Source organism: Pongo abelii, chromosome 7 (assembly GCF_028885655.2).
Source record: "Pongo abelii isolate AG06213 chromosome 7, NHGRI_mPonAbe1-v2.0_pri, whole genome shotgun sequence".
NCBI lineage: Eukaryota > Metazoa > Chordata > Mammalia > Primates > Hominidae > Pongo > Pongo abelii.
The window spans coordinates 148,489,660-148,506,975 of NC_071992.2; the positions used below are offsets into that span (position 1 = coordinate 148,489,660).

Below are 17,316 nucleotides of genomic sequence, written 5' to 3' on the forward strand. Positions count from 1 at the left end.
CCACATAGTCTCTCAGGGACTCCAGTTAATGGAGCTCCACTATCCTATAGTTCTCCATGTGGCAACTGTAGCCTCCTTAGACTTTGATTCACTGTGGCACTGGAATGGAGAGAGCTGTGGGATTATGCACCAACTCTTAAGTGCTTTGGCAGGAAGCAACACATTTGCTTTTGCTTGCAGCCCATACCAAAATTACTTATATGACCCTGCATGACTGCAGGAAATCTGGGAATGTAGAGGGGGATGCATACATATTCAGGGAGCATTTATGTATCTTCCATGGATTTTCTGGCTGTTGAGATGGGAAATATCCCTCAAATACAGCATCGCTTACTCTCATAAATAGAAAAATATATTATCATAGGAGTATGTGTGTTCACAGTCTCTTTCCTTCTCTGCAGCACTCTGTGCCTGCCATTCTCATTTTGCATTTGCCATGCAAAATCACCATGATAGTTACAGTTGCAAAGCTGAGACTAAATTGAATAATGGCTAACATTTATTGAGCACTTTCTGTGTGCCAGATGCCACACAGAACACTATCTGATGCATACTTGATAACTGCACAGTCTTTCTGTGTAGGTATTAATGTAATGACAATTTAAATACAGGCTGCACAGATACGATTTGAAAAGAGGAGAAATTTACCATTGGTAGAGGGTTGGATTTATCTGGAAGGTGAATTGGGCGGGAAGAAAAGTCAAGAGAATGTGTGCTGATTGGAGAAAAATGTTGCAGGAAGGGAACATCCTCAGGGCAAATTGCATGTTGAGAAGTTCTGCTGTCCATTAGGAATGGGAAGCCTCTGTGGAATTTTCTTAAAAGATCCCAGAAACATTTAAATAGCTTTTTAATTATTGATAGATATGTGACTGGCATTTGTTCTGGATGCCACGCAACACAGAGACAGGTCTTACAAGGAAACAAGAAGCTGGGGCTTTCTTGGAATTCGCCTATTCTCATAAATCTGGTTACTCTCTGAATATCAGTTTTCCTCATCTGCAAAACAGATAAGAGAACCCTCACAGGGTCTTTGTGAGGATTTAAAATAATGAATCCAGAGCATTTAACCCAGTGCCTGGCACATCGTTATGCTCACAATACATACCAGGCATCAAGCTCAGGCTGGAGACACAGGGACAGAGTAGACACTGCCACTTCCCTTGAACTGTTTAGTAACTTAGAAGATGTAGACACATGCCCAACTAATTCACACTCAAGGCTGGCTGTGCTAAATTCTCCACTGAGAGAGAGAGAGAGAGAGTGAGCACCTGGTGAAGCCAGGACTTAGTGTTCTCTCCAGCAAAGGGTGACTGGGGGTGGAAGTGGGCAGGCAATTCCTGCTGAGTGAGGATTCTTTCCTTTGGCACCTCAACCGCTGTGCAAACATTATCTACCCTTTCTGAGCCTCGTGTGTAGAATGGACAGAGTCATAGCTACTTTGAAGGTATTTTTGTGAAGATTAAATGAGACAATGAAATATGGCGCTTAGTACAATCTCTGGAATATGGTAGATATAAGGAATCTTAATTTCTTTCTCATTTTCTCATCTTTCTCTCTTTTCCCCTCTTTCCCTCTTCTTCTGTATCTATTTCAGAACTCAGCATCATACCAGAGAAATACGGAATTAAAAGGTAAAAACTTATAGTAGAAAAACAATTATTTACATTTATATAATAGCTACAAATTTCTTTTTGACTCTTGCTTCATTATCTTAACCACCCTCTTCCATTTACTAAGAGTAAACATTCTAAGATTTATTTTTTTTATTTTTATTTTTTTGAGACAGAGTTTCGCTCTTGTTGCCCAGGCTGGAGTGCAATGGTGTGATGTAGGCTCACTGCAACCTCCGCCTCCGAGGTTCAAACAGTTCTTGTGCCTTAGCCTCCCGAATAGCTGGGATTACAGGCGTGCGTAACCATGCCCGGCTAATTTTTGTATTATTAGTAGAGACAGGGTTTCTCCATGTTGGTCAGGCTGGTCTTGAACTCCTGACCTCAGATGACCTACCCACCTCGGCCTCCCAAATTGCTGGGATTACAGGCATGAGCCACCGCGCCCAGCCAACATGCTAAGATTTATTACTCGAAGATTACAATTCCTACTGATACTGTTCTTGGAGAAAAATGCATTTTTACTTCTCCTTGGTTTTTTAATTCTTTGTCATTGGCCAAGTCAACTATATGTTTGGATTAAGGTTGTCAGATTTAACAAGTAAAAAACACAGGACACCTAGTTAAATTTGAATTTGAGATAACAGTGAATAATATCTTAGTGTATCTCATGCAATATCTGGAACATCCATAGTTTGGAGAGTTGGAGAGTTTTATAAAGGAACACTTCAGACTGGCTAGACTTCACCTGACGGTAAAACTGAGACTATCTGGCCTTACGCTCCCCTTTGCAAGTCTGGACCACTCTGGGACAGTCTAGAACAGGGAGACAGCCTGGGTTTAAGGTCAGACGGATTTTACTTGAATCTTGAGTTGGCCATTGTGATCTGGGCTAACTTACTTAACCTTCACTCAGTCAAAAAGCATTTGTGGAGCTCATGGTATAGTTGTTACAAGCACAGACCCTGGAGTTGGAGGACTGCCTAGGTTTACTTCCCGGCTCTGCTGTGCAACTTACTAAACCTCTTTGTGCCTCACCCAAGACTGTCCTGAGAATTAAAATATGTTACATTTGTAGACTGTAGTGGACAGTGTCTGGCACGGAGCAAGTGCTATATAAATGTATAACAAATAAGTGATAGAATTAAAGTAATGGCAAAAACCTCAATTACTTCTGCACCAACAATATAGAGACAATAATAAAAATAAGAAAAGATGTTGGTACTCCAATAGTAAGCAAGACAGACAATGTTCTTCATATGACAGAGTGAGTCCTCAAAGTTATATCTTTAAAGGACTGAATTAGATATCCAAAATTTTACCATAAAATTAAGTTGTCATTATTTCACTACATTTCTCATGACTATTATTGGATAATTATTTAAAAATCTTTGTTTCTTCCATGACACTTGCAGAAGAGCAAGTCATGTGATGACAGGACAACAATAATTATATATTGAAGGGGATCAAAATATGCCAGCCAAAATATACTATCCCCTAATAAGCGACTTTGGGCACATGGATTATTTTGAGTGGAAGGCCATTGAGAATCAACAAATGCAGGAAGAAGCCTTCTCGGAGCTTCGCCTACCTGACTATGTGCAGACACTTCTGAGAAATTCTGTCTCCCTGGGAGAGTTTTATGGCCAAGAAGAAGATGGAAAGTGGGTGCTGAGTGGGCACAGAAACCTCACAAAAATAAGCCTTAGCGTCCATTGGTTTCCCCGTATATTTCCTTCCCACATTATACTGCCTCTAAACTCTTTTCCTAAGCTCTTTTCTAAGCTCAAAACTCTTTTCCTTTGTCTTGTCACTTCTCCACAAATTTCTCACCTTTTTCTTAAAGTGATATGTAAGTCCTCAAGTCTGATGGCCCTTTTAGGGTATTTTTGTTTGTTTTTGTTTGTTTGTTTTGAGATGAAGTCTCGCTCTGTCGCCCAGGCTGGAGTGCAGTGGCACGATCTCGGCACACTGCAACCTCCGCCTCCTGGGTTCAAGCAACTCTCTGCCTCAGCCTCCCGAGTAGCTGGGATTACAGGTGCCCACCACCATGCCAGGCTAATTTTTGTATTTTTAATAGAGGTGGGGTTTCACCATCTTGGCCAGGCTGGTCTTGAACTCCTGACCTCGTGATCTACCAGCCTCGGTCTCCCAAAGTGCTCAGATTGCAGGCGTGAGCCACTGTGCCCGGCTCCCTTTAGGGTTTTTATTTCGTTTTTGTGAGGTCTCCTATAAGCATATGAAAAAAACATTTTTCTCCTGTAATCCATCTTTTGTTAGTTTAATTAGGACCTCAGAAACTGAACCTAAGACAGTAGAGGAAACAGGGGTTTCATCCCCTAGAGTACAATGTATTGATCCTCCCATTTTGAGCACAGTCTGTTATTTCAACTTTTCAAGCATCCTATGGGACAGGCATTGATCTTTGAGTTACAGAAGATAAAGGCCCAGGGTTCTGATGTGCAGCCTCCGGCTCCCAGTCACATGATTTCTAAGCAGGAGAACTGGGATTTGAACCATGGTCTCTCAGATACTAAAGTCCCTTTTCCACAGTGTTCTGTTTTACTCTCCTGCTTTCAAAATACCATCTTGGAATGCCAGTAAAAAGCCTGATATTGAACACAAACAGAATGGCCATTTCAAAGCATTTTGGGAGGTGGAAGGGTTAGAAATCCAGTCACACTCCCGGGAGAAGGGCTGAGAAGTGTTGCTGTGACTGATGGGCCAAGAATTCACCCAAGAGTCTTGTGAAATTAATTTGCAATATGTCTGTGTGTTTTATCACAGCAGCCCTGGAGCCGGGAGTGTGGATGGTGAAGGTAAATGCTCCAGAGTCTTAATTAAACAGTGTGTTACCTCTAATCAACAAGGGTCCCAAATCAACCAAGGTTAGTTCAGCTTGATGAGCAAACCTGCCTTTCTCACTGAACTGTGCAGCCAAAAGGTGCCGGATCAGATATAGCATAATTATGGTGCGCTGTGGAGAGGTGGAAATACACACTGGATTGTCAGTGGGTATGGGCTAGCCACAGTGAGTGACACATGTTCTGAGGCATTACGACGGTCCATTCAGCCAGTAACCTTCCACGTAGATATCAGCTCCCCCTCCTTGAATAGAAACCAGAAGGCTGGGGATTCTAGACAGTTTGCCCGAGGTCATTAAGCTGACAGGGGCAGCCCTGGACTTCAAACTTAGGTAGTTTGGTTCCATGGGCTGTGAGAGAACACCAAAAGGTGAAGGACTGGCTTTTAAAAAACACCTAATGACAGAAAAGAATTGAAGATTGTAATATTTGTTGACCACCTGATGTGCTAGGAGTTTTACATATAGTAACCCATTGGTCCTTCAAGCAACCCTACTAATGACTTGTTATAATTCTTATTTTATAGCTTCAAGAAACCAAGCCTCAGACAAACATAAGGCCCAAGGGAATGCATCTGGGAAAACCAGGATTGGAAGTCCAGTCTGTTTCCTGCCAAAATCCATTGCTGGTTGAACACTGAGTAAGGAAATATAACTTTTTAGCTGTTGCCTCACTGCCAGCCATTTTTTAGCGCACTCTTTTATCCTCATTCCAATGCTTTGGATTAAAGATTATGTTTCTTTTATCACAGATGTGAGGACAAACCATCCTCCCAGCTGGTGACTGCCTTAAGATTCTAATCAACAGCTTAAAATGAACAACGACAAGAAATAGACTGTGATCAAGCGATCAAGGGATGGAGTCTTAGCTAAATGCAATATAGATATTGGATGATAGAAACTGCTCTCATATCTTTCAGTATCCAGGAGCCCAGAGCTCAGGATTATAGCAGATGAATGCTTTAGCTGGCTTCATGCTTTGAAGAGGAGGAGGAACAAAAAGAGTTTTAAAATACCTACCATATACTACTTACCTATCTTCTGAGCAGGATAAATTGACTTCAAAGAACTTAAACAGCTAGAAAGATTAACAGCTAGGTCAGAGCCATGGGGTTTATATGAGTTCTTAGTGAAAGATACAGTGGGTGGGGGTGGGGAAAGCTTTGATAACATTGCTTTAAATCCCCTTGGGAAAAAAATGGAATAATAATCCTACCAAAAACTTAGGGTGGTGAAAGAAGATCAACTCCAAGGGAGAAAAATGCCTGTGCAATGAGCTGAATAGCATCCGTGAGCAGAATGACAATGCACTGATTCAGCATGGAATGGGAAAACCTTTCTGACAGTAATTATGTGTATTGAAGGAGCAGAACAGGAGTCCCTAGGTGATGAGTTCTCTCTTCCTGGTGCAAAGGTTTGTGGGCCAAGCATCACCTGGCATGCAGGCCCGTGGGAGTCTTCTGAAGAAAGGGCTGGGGGCTGTAGTTGATTTCAGCAGGTGCCTACAGCAGGGTACTTGTTTTTATACAGCTTGCAACCTCAGGATGGTTATATATTTTTTAAATGATTGAAAAAAATTAAAGAAGAATGATACTTCATGACATGTAAAAATTGTATGAAATTCAAATTTCAGTGTCCACAAAGAAAACGTTATTGGAACATTGCCACACTCATTCATTTATGTATTGTCTGTGGCTGTATTTGGGCTACAATGGCAGAACTGAGTAGTTGTAACAGAGACCATATGGCCCGCAAAGCTAGAATATTTATTACTCTCTGGCCCTTTATAGAAAAAGTTTGCCAACTCCTGGCCTAGAAGAACTTGGCCCCTTCTGCTCCTAGGGCCCACATTCAACACTGATGGTTTTTATCTACACACTGGAGTTGCCATTCACTTGTCACCTTGCTACTACTCTCCATTGTATCAGCCATAGTAATCTTTAAAAAAACCTTATTAAGGTATAATTCACCCTTTTTAAGTATAAAATTCAATGTAAATTTAGTGCAACCATCACTGCATTCTAATTTGAAAACATTTCTATTACCCCAGAAAGATTCTTCCTGCCCATGTATGGTTAATCCCCATTCCCTCTACCCACACCAGGCCAAGGAAACCACTCATCTACTTTCAATCTCTATATGCTTTTATTTTCTGAACATTTCCTATCACTGAAATCATGCAATATATAGTCAGAGAAATATTTTTGAAACATGAATCAAGATCATATCACTACGTTGCCTAAAATCCTTCCATAGCTTTCGTCAGCACCTAGAATAATATCCCAATTCTTTACCCTGTCCACAAAGACTCTTGCTGTTGCCCTCTTCCTAAGTCTCTGGCCATATCACATGCGGCCTTTTCCCTTGTTCACAGCCACAGCAACTTTGCACTGGCTGCCCCTCATTGGAAGGCTCTTCCCCAGGCTTCTCAACGACTGGCTCCTTCCTATTCTTCAGTTATTCTTTCTATTTAAACAAAATCAAAGCCCTCTTGACCTTACATCCCCTACAGTTCCTCCTTCATTTCTCTCTTTCCTTTCGTGGCAAAACTCAATGAGTTGCCTCTACTTGATGCCCCAGAGCATCTCCATCTCCTCTCTCTCAAGCCCACTCCCATCAGGCACGACACCAGCATCCCTCCAGTGCAGCTCTTGTCAAGGCCATGCTGATTCCTACATGGCTAACTCCACTTCTCACTGGGCACAGCAGCACTTGATGCCATTAGCCAATCACTCCCTCCTTGAGACCCTCTCAGCATTGTGGCTTCCCCACACCACAGTCTCCTATTTTCCCTCCTATTTCATTAGCTGCTCCTGCTCAGCCTCCTTTGCTTGTTCCTTCTCATTTCCTTGGCCTCTTGATGTTGTAGGGCTTAGTCTTTGTCTTCTCTTTTCTCTCTGTACTTGTTCACTTGGGGATCTCATTCTGTCTCATGGTTTTAAATGTTACCTACAAGTTGTTGAATAGATAGATACATAGAGTCAATCATGGCTTAGTGGTGGAGATATGTTCTGAGAAATGTGTCGCTAGGCAATTTTGTCGTGCAAACATCACTAGAGTATGCTTACACAAACCTAGATGGCATAGCCTACTACACGCCTAGGCTATACGGTGTAGCTGATTGCTGCTAGGCAACAAACTTGTACAGACATTACTATACTGAATACTGTACACAACTGTAATGCAATGGTAAGCATTTGTGTATCTAAACATAGAAAAGGTACAACAAAAATACAGTATAAAAGATTTAAAAATGGTACACCTGTGTAGAAGAACGCTTCATCATGAAAGGAACTTACAGGACTAGAAGTTGCTCTGGGTGTCAGTGAGTGAGTGGTGAGTGAATGTGAAGGCCTCGAAATTACTGCACAGGACTGAAGACTTTATAAACACTGTACACTTAGGCTATGCTAAATTTATTGAAAATATTAACCTTACTATAAGTAGTAATCTTAGCTTACAGTAGTTTTTTTCCTTTATAAACAAAATTTTTTTGAAACCTTTTGACTCTTTTGTAATAACTTAGCTTAAAACACAAACATATTGTACGGCTGTACAAAAATTTTCTTTATATCCTTATTTTAAAAGCTTTTTCCTGTTTTTAATTTTTCTTTTTTACTTTTTACTTTTCTTTTCTTCTTTTAAACTTTTCTGTTAAAAACTAGGACACAAACAAACACATTAGCCTAGGTTTATGCAAGTTCAGTATCATCCTTATCACTGTCTTTCACCTCCCCACCTTGTCTTGCTGGAAGGTCTTCAGGGACAGTCACACACATGGAGCTGTCGTCTCCTAGGAAATCAATGCCTTTGTCTAGAATACCTCCTGAAAGACCGATCTGAGACTTTATAGTAAAATTTTTTTTTTTTTTTTGAGACAGAGTCTCGCTCTGTCACACAGGCTGGAGTGCAGTGGCGTAATCTCGGCTCACTGCAACTTCTGCGTCCCAGGTTCAAGCAATTCTCCTGTCTCAGTCTCCCAAGTAGCTGGGACTACAGGCACCTGCCACCATGCCTGGTTATTTTTTTGTATTTTTAGTAGAGACAGGGTTTCACCTTTTTGGTCAGGCTGGTCTCGAACTCCTGACCTAAGGTGATCCAACTGCCTCGTCCTCCCAAAGTGCTGGGATTACAGGCATGAGCCACTGTGCCCGGCCAGTAAATTTTTTTAATAAGTAGAAGGAGTACACTCTAAAATAACTATTGTATAATAAATACATAAACCAGTAGCATAGTCATTTATTATCATTATCAATTACTATGTACTGTACATAATTGTATGTGCTATATTTGTATCCAACTGATAGTGCAGTAGGTTAGTTTATGCCAGAATCACCATAAATAGATGAGTAATGCATTGTACTGTGACACTGGGATGTCTACAATATCACTAGGTGATAGGAATTTTTCAGCTCCAGTATAATCTTAGGGGGCCATCGTCCTATATGCGGTCTCTTGTTGACTGATACATCATTATGTGGTGTATGACTGCATAAATTTGGGTATGGATATAGATATAGACACAGATATCTTCAACCCTGAACAGTCTCCTTAACTCCATACTTAAATACATGCTGGATATTTCCACCAAATATTTCATATGCATTTGAAATTTAACACATAAAAAACCAAACTCATGTTCTGCTTGCAAAACCTGACTCGTCCCCAATCTACCCTATCTCCATGATACCCTCCCTCATTATGGTACTCAAAAAACTTTGCAATAATCCTATTCTTCTTCTCTTCTCATATCTCACATTTACTCCATCAGTAAATTTTGTCATCTCTGCTCTTAAAATGTATCCAGATTTCTAACATTTCTCACTTCTTCCACTGCTCTTACTTGGGTCCAAGCCTCTCTTGACTCTCATTGAACCAATTACTGCAAATGCAGTATTGCTCCTAACTAATCTCTTTTTCTCTGCTCTTGCCTCCTTCAGTGCATTCTCAATACAGCAGCCAGAGAAACTCTTTTTAACATAAATCAGATCTTGCTATCTCTCTACTCAAAGCCTTGCAATGACTTCTCTCTTGATTCAAAGTAAAAACAAATAACCTCATAATGGCCCATGAGGGCCTTCATGGCCTGACCCCTGATACTTCTCAAATCTCCTCTGTCATTGCTCTTCCTTCTGCTAACTCCCTTGCCCTGCACTGGCCTGAGGCAGACCTGCCCAGAACCAGAAGATAAACTGCTGGGAATATTTTCATATCTGATGTGGGGACAGGACATGGGACAATTGGACTTTTCTCGGGGAGACACCTTACATGTCTTCAGTGAGGAGAAATCACTGGGTTCTTGGTCAACTGGATGCCCACGCTCATTGTTGGAAGCTGAAATTATCAGAAACAAGAACAAGTTCCCAGAGTATCTGGGATGTAAGGCTATGAATGGGCTTTTTCTGCATTTGTGCAGATGAAAGAAATTTTTAGGCTTTTTCTCTGTCATACAGTCACCTGAGGCTTGAAGTGGGTAAGTTTTATTTGGACAGAAATATGCGGTTGCAGAGTGGGTTCACTTACCATAACCACAAAGTTGTCCACAGGCCTTTGTGATGCTAGACATGGACTTTGCAGCCAGATGGTTGTGTTCTAGAAGAGCAGTCTACCCTGGTTCTCAGAGGCTACAGGCAATGTTTCCACAATGAATTGTGTCCGTGAGTATCATTTCCAGTTTGCCCAGTGTTAGCCATCTTTGTCCTTTGATTTAAAGAGTAAATTGTGGCAACCAGGATGGGTTTTTGTTTATTTTTGTGTATGTCTGGTTTTCAAGTAGGCTTATGTGCCAGATGCTGATGGTATCCTGCCCTGTGTCCTTCCTCCCTACTTCTGAGTTCACCTGCAGTTCATAGATAATTCTCAGCATGCTGGCAGCTCTCCACCTTCATTGGCAGTGCTTCTGTTTCTCTGTCTGAGACTTTTCTTTCCCCGTTTCATCTCTCCACTCTCTAAGTTGTGTTTTCTGGGAATGCTTTCTGAATAAACCACCTACAGTCAACATCTCATCTCTATTTTTGTGGATGCCCAAATTAAGACAACTTGGTGTGTGGGCATGGGATGGAGTCAAAAGCTATCACTCACTAAACATTTTCTGTGTCCTAGATCCTTTGCTAAGTACTCTACGGACATCATTCCTGATAATGACCTTTCAAGATAGGTATAATTCTCCCCATTTTATAGATGTTTACCGTAAAAGGGTTAAGTAACCCTCTCAAGGTTCTTTCTCTCGCATGAAAAAACATTCCTTCCCACTGTACTGACAGTAGAGAGAGGCAAACTTATATAAGCTTTACTAATTTCCTCTCCCATCAACTCACAGTGTTTTTGATTCACCTATTCTTTCTTCAGCCCACATGGTCTGGGAAGTGAAGTTTCTCCAAAGGAAGTAACCTGGGACTCAGTGGTAGGTGGTCCTGGTTAAGTTCAAATTGTGACTCTTTTATTAGTGTCTGACCTTGAGCAGATTTCTTTATGTTTCCGAGCCTCAATTTCCCCATGTATAAAATGGGAATTACAATGACTTAAAATTGTAGTGATTGAATAACCCTTTATTAGGCTGGGCATGGTGGCTCATGCCTGTAATCCCAGCACTTTGGGATGCCGAGGCAGGTGGATCACTTTGAGACCAGCCTGGCCAACATGGTGAGACCTCGTCTCTACTAAAAATACAAAAATTAGCCTGGTGTGGTGGCGTGCACCTGTAATCCCAGCTACTTGGGAGGCTGAGGCAGGAGAATTGCTTGAACCCGGGAGGTAGAGGTTGCAGTGAGCCAAGATTGCACCACTGCACTCCAGCCTGGGTGACAGAGTGAGACTTGGTATCAAAAATAAAATAAAATAAAATAAAATAAAATAACATTTTAAAACACATTAATTAAACCTGTGTAGTGGCTGGTACCAAGGAGGTGTTCAATTCCCATTGTGTTGTCTTTGCAGCTATGGGTTTTATTTTGTATTTGATTATTTTCTTCCCCTGGGTCTTTATGCCATCGATTACTTATTTTCTTTCTTTTGTCTTTATTCTTTCCCTCTCAACACTTCTTTTCTCACATTTTATAAATATACTCAAGCCTCCCCTATCATTCCCTCCTGCAACCGATAACAAACTCTCTTTACTTGTCATTGATTTCATCAACACTTGGACCTTCATTTTTCCTGCAGCTCTTTGCCTTTCTTTTAAAAGAGTTCCTCAACTTTACCTATATTACATAAATTCAGTGGGCTCTTTCCCATCCATATCCTGCGTTACCTCAACATCTTGGTATTACTCTATATGATGGCCATCCCCTCTCATTTCTCCCCCTTTTAATTCCATGACACTCTCTTCATTTCTATCTACATTGATCATGGTTTCTTGGATGCTCCTTACATTTTCCTCTTCCTCTGCATACCTTTCAAGGCAGATCTTCCCCAAAGTTCATGCTTTTCCAAGCTTTGCTTTTTTATCGCAGAGCCCCTTGGGTGGTGAGCTCACTCGTGCCATGATTTCTTCCTCGTTACTTTTCTGTTTCCCAAAGCTATGTAGCAGTCTTCCTTCCTCCCTGGCTTTCTGTTGGGTTCAGACAACAGTAGGTACCAGTAGAGGATCAGAAGAGGGAAAGAGAGTGAGGTTGCAGTCTTTATTCCCTTAGCTCCCTCCCTGCTGGTTCACTACCAGATTACTGTGCTCAATGCCCAAGGTCATAGTCCCTATCACATGGCCCTCTCCATAAAGCTCCCTCTGGGTTCTGGCCCTTGCAGGGCTGTTGCTAGCGTTGCAGGACTGTACCGTGCCAACTTGATTTAACTAAATGATGACCAAATCTTTGTAAGCAAACCCTTTATTAAAATCTCCTCCACTTACCTAGTATGTGTATGACTTTCTTATTTTTCCACCTGGATCTTAACTGAGACAACCACACATTATATAACCCCTGGAGAAGCATGCAGGAAAGGAACTTGAGTGAGAAAACTTAGATAAATGAATATAAACATATTTATCCCCTGCTTAGCTAGCAAGGACTTTTATTCAAAATAAAAGATTCTAATGGATTAGTAGCTAAGAATAAATGCTCTGGAGTCAGACTTCCTGCTCCGAATCCTGGCTGTGCCATTTACTAGCTATGTGACCCTGGACAAGTGACTAAATTCTCTATAGTTCAGTGTCCCTATCTATAAAGTAGGGACGATAATAGTTCTGAGTGCCAAGATTTATTGTGAAGAGTAAATGAGATGATTCATAGAGAATACTAAGTAAAATGTCTGGCACATGTAAGTGCTCAGTAAATATTAGCTATTATTCTTATGTCTCACGGAATTGAGCTTGGGAGAGGCTGATAAAGCCTAGGTCCAGAGATTAAGCAATCACCCTTATTAGCTGGAGGGAGGTTTCTGAGCTCTAATATTTGCTTCATCAGTCCCTAAAGACAATACCAAGTTCATGCTAACTTTGAGAATGCCCTAGTTACCTAGTGTGGCAGACAGGTTTTAAGATGGTCTCAATTATATCTTGTGTAGTAATACCCTCCCCTTGAGCATAGGCAAAATCTGTGAATTGTTGTTAATCAATAAAATATGGCAAAGGTAATGGGTTGTCAGTTTTATGATATGTTACATAAGATTGCAACTTTCATCTTGCCAGCAGACTTTCCTTTGCTCATTTTGATGAAGCAAGCTGCTATGTTGTGAGCTGACCTATGGAGAAGGCTATGTGACAAGTAACTGAGAGCAATCTCTGCCCAACAGCAGCAAAAAACTTATGTCCTCAGTCTAACAACCCTCAAAGAACTGAGTTGTTCCTAACATGAGACTAGAAGTGGATTCTTCCCCAGTTGAGCCTCAGATAAGACCACAGCTCCAGCCAACACCTTGATTGAATCTTGTAAGACCCTAAAGCAGAGGACCCAGTTAAGCTGTTCTTGGATTCCTGGTCAGCAGAAACTATGAGATAATAAATTCGTATGTTTTTAACCACTAAGTTTGTGGCAATATTTGTGTAGCAATAGATGACACACCTAAAATGTAGCACATTTACTCATTGTTTCATTCTTTAGCACTTACAGTCACTGTGATAGTTTCTGAGGACAAAGATTAGATGGCTATGTTGGCCGGTGCTGCAAGTCCCCGAAATGGGACTATGGGAGGGAGTGGAATTGTAGGGAGTGGAAGCAGGAGGGTAGGACATGAGTCCTTGTGGCGATGGCATTAGTTACCAATAAAAAAGCCAGCATGATTCTTTCTCCTAATGAGAGGAACTGAGACCAGGCAGCTGGGAGAATCTTGTCAGTCTCTAGATATGAGAGGAATAGTTTCTTTGAAAGGAAAACTTCAAAATTGAATTCTGAGAACCGTGATCAGGATGGGAGGCAGAAGTCAGAAGGGAGGGTGCAGTTTCAGACCGTGGATCTGGGAAGAGATTTCCTCACTGCAGTGTGATCTCCTTAACTTAAGGACAGAAAGTTCCAAAGAGCCCTAATATACCTTCAAGGCCTCATCTGCCTGGATCAGTCTCCTTCTTGCTTTCTGCATTCCAAGCACACTGCCTTCTTACTATACCTGGAATGCTCCCTGTTTACCCAGGGCATAAATCCCACTGAGTTGCTTGCCAGAGGCAATGGAGACCATAAGAACAAGAATGTAAAAATGCAACTTTGCTTTGAACAGAACTTCTAAACTAAGCCTGTCTCATGCCTCTTTGCACATCCTCTTCCCAATATCTGGCAGGCCTGTCTTCTTTACTTCCTTCTTCATTTTTGGCTTTGTGAAGTCATCCTTAAATATTCCATTCATACCTCATGCTCTGCATGAAGCGTTTTCTATACCTCTAATTTGAGCCAGTACCATGCTTTGTGTTTCCACAGAACCCTTGATTATCTCATTCATCATGCTTCTCACAGAACTGAAACGATCTTAAGGCCAATACCACATTAAATTGTAAAATATCGCATCTCCGATGCTTGGTATATGGTAAATATCCAATTAATATTTCTTAAGTACATGTTTATTGAAGTGAACTGAATAGAAGAAAAAAAACAAGAATTCTAATCAATACCCAAATGTTTAAGGAGACAGAGTTGGCAAACTGGCCTATGAAGGGATTATACCCACCAGTGGTCCAATTGATAATAGAGAAATATTTAGGACATGTTCTTGTTTGCTGCATTTGAAATGTGTACCACTAGTAGATAACTCTTGCCAACATTTTATGCTATTAAACTGCTGCCACATATATATTTGTAACTCCAATGACTCCCAGGGGAACTTTCTGGTTCCCTTATTTTATTCCCTGTGCAACAACTACACTTGGGTTAGACGGAGTCATCACTCAGTACTAACAAGGAAATCTATAGGATCAATCATAGTATTCTTGTGGTGAGCAAAGTTATATATTCAACACATTTCCTTATACTGGGCATTCATGAAGACTACATTTCCCAGCCTCCCTTGCAGATTGTCCCATACCACGTGACTGAGTTTAAGCAATGAGTTTGTGAGTGGGAATGATGAGTCACTTTCAGTCCAAGGCAGGAAGATGTGGGTATGGCTTTTATAGAGTCTCTCCTTCTGGCAATGTGGCTAGAAGTGAAGGACTCCAGCTCTTCAGTAGCCCAAATCCTTGCATCACCCTTTGAAACTCAGACAATCTACACTGGACTGTGATTTGAGCAAGAAATAAATCTTTGTTGCATTAGGCCATTGATATTTAGAGCTTTTCCATTAGCAACAGTCAGTGTTATTTATGATAAATAATACAATCTCATAAAAGTTGTTTTGAAGCAAATAACATTCCTCCACATAATCACTGAAATGTCTATTTATTAATAAGTGGTGCAGTATTTATTTAAGATAGAACATAAAAAATCAGGTAAGAATTATTTGCATAATATATATGGAAATCAACCTATTAAAGTTGTTCAAATATCGGACAGAGCCAGAATATAAATTACACATACAGTTTAAAAATTACAGGAAATCATATTATAAAGAGCACTAAAGGCCACTTGTGGAATAGTTGTGTTCCCCTGTAAGCCAGAATGTGAAGAAAGCCTACTCATAGCACAGAGACAAACCCAGGGAGCAAGGCACCAGAATTCTATGCCATAAAAAGGGGTTAAAAAATACAATCCAAAATCAAATATAATGGATTCACGTCACTGGGAACCTCCATTTGTTCTTCAAAGACTGGTGTTTTCCATCACTGCTACATTAGAAAAAGAAGGAAAAAAATAGCCATATCCTATCTGAAGCAAGGCAGAGATCATTTTTCTCTTTAAAACAACGAAGGACTGACAAATCTCATGAAGTCCACCTGTCTTTCTAAGTTGATTTTTCAGGATGGGACAGAGCCGATTTCACCTCTCCGACAGCGCATCTCTGATCCTTGGCAAAATGGCTGCCCCAAATCTTGCAACTTGGCCACCACCTGGACTCTTAACCCTCAGGGGAACTATGGGGGTGGGAAATGCCCTCTCCTTGGAAAAGTATTCAGAGGGGTATAGAAGGGCCCAATTACCAGATCAGGTTGGCTTCCATGGGAAACCTTGATCTTTTAATACTCAGAAAGAGAGACACAACTGTTCTGAGCTTTTGGCCTCCCACAGAATGTTTTTATAGACTCACCTGTTTCTGCAGAATTTCAGAGCTCAGAAATAAAGGTACAGTCTAGAGACAAAAGACCAGAGTCAGCAGAGACATGGAGATATTTGAACTTGTTTGGTTAAAAACAATGACAGGAGCTCCTTGGGGGCAGAGAACAAGGGGCACTTGTGGATGATCTGCAGCCACACCAAGCCCCAAGAGCTAATGGATTCCAATGTGAACCAGGTGAATAATTTATGAGGCATTATTTTCTGCCACTGACAGCTGGATTGTGAAGCCACTCAAAGGACCTGCTGAACAGACAAGAGGAACAGCTGACCCAGGCATCACTCTACTCTCCAGGGAACTCATGGGTCTGTGATCATTTTACTGTAAAGCTGAGTGAATGTAGAAGGCCGAAGCATTGTGGAGGAGCTAGGGCCTGATTTGAGAGGAAGAAGCGGGAGGGAGAATGGGCTTTCCAGGTACACGGGCTTTGGTTAAATATGCAGCTCTACTTCTTACAATGTGTGACCTTTGACAAGGTCTTGTCTTCAGTTTCCTCATCTATAAGATGGAGACAATAACATCTCCCTCATGGGGTTGCGATGAGGATTGCATGAACTTTAGAGAGAGCTATCATGCCACAGGCAACTCATAAGGAGCGCTTAGGATAAGTTTCTCTCCCCTTCCCTGACCTCGTTTTTGTGGGCAGAGGAAGAGAAGGGAACATTAAAATAAAATATGCTCTCATTTTTTATTACTCTTAGGTATCAAGTTGCAGTCCATTCAACAAGTCTAAGAGGAATTACAAATACATTCCTGAGCACTGAGCTGGGCTTTTGACTACCTAATTGTAAGTCATTCTCAAGTTATTCTTATATACAGCCCATTTTTGGCTGTGTCAAAGAAATTATTTCCCTTGAAGCTTATTTTAAGCCCCTAACAGTGCTATCTGGAGGATGAAGGCTTAGGTAGAATGACAATCTTTAAAATTACTGGGCCAACTATTGTTGTTCTAGAACTTGACCATCCTTCTTTCTGAATATCTCTTAGGAGCTTACACTTCAGCCTGACTCAGGAGAACTGAAACATCCTACCACAGGGATTCACAAGGACTGCTGGGAGCCCTGCCAAATTCTGGCAGATTTATCCCGAGAACAATGTAAGTGGAAACTAACAATGAAGATGTTCATTTGAGCCAACAGAGGCCTGTTTACTTCCTAAAATAATCTCCTAGTTACATAACCATAAGATGTCCTAAGTTGAGTCCTGTTTGCTTCT

General features: G+C 41.1%; 1 protein-coding gene and 1 long non-coding RNA gene across 9 annotated transcripts in view; one reads left to right on the top strand and one right to left on the bottom strand.

The window, feature by feature from the left end:
* Positions 1 to 5,566, bottom strand: part of HHLA1 (HHLA1 neighbor of OC90) — a 44,825-nt gene extending 39,259 nt beyond the window's left edge. Inside the window, exon 1 of the mRNA XM_024251458.3 lies at positions 5,511 to 5,566. The gene's annotated coding sequence lies outside the window, so the exon portion shown is untranslated. The remainder of the gene's footprint in view (positions 1 to 5,510) is intronic.
* Positions 1 to 17,316, top strand: part of LOC129047551 (uncharacterized) — a 46,416-nt gene that overhangs the window by 3,029 nt on the left and 26,071 nt on the right. For 4 of the 8 annotated variants that reach the window (XR_008509310.2, XR_010141333.1, XR_010141331.1 and 1 more), the window contains exons 2-8: positions 1,598 to 1,634; positions 3,029 to 3,277; positions 4,401 to 4,501; positions 5,004 to 5,117; positions 16,318 to 16,517; positions 16,803 to 16,888; positions 17,089 to 17,197. This is a non-coding gene — a long non-coding RNA (uncharacterized LOC129047551). Of the gene's footprint in view, positions 1 to 1,597; positions 1,635 to 1,789; positions 1,861 to 3,028; positions 3,278 to 4,400; positions 4,502 to 5,003; positions 5,118 to 16,317; positions 16,518 to 16,802; positions 16,889 to 17,088; positions 17,198 to 17,316 lie in introns of all 8 variants that reach the window. The other 4 variants (XR_010141332.1, XR_008509308.2, XR_008509309.2 and 1 more) reach the window with 4 other exon arrangements.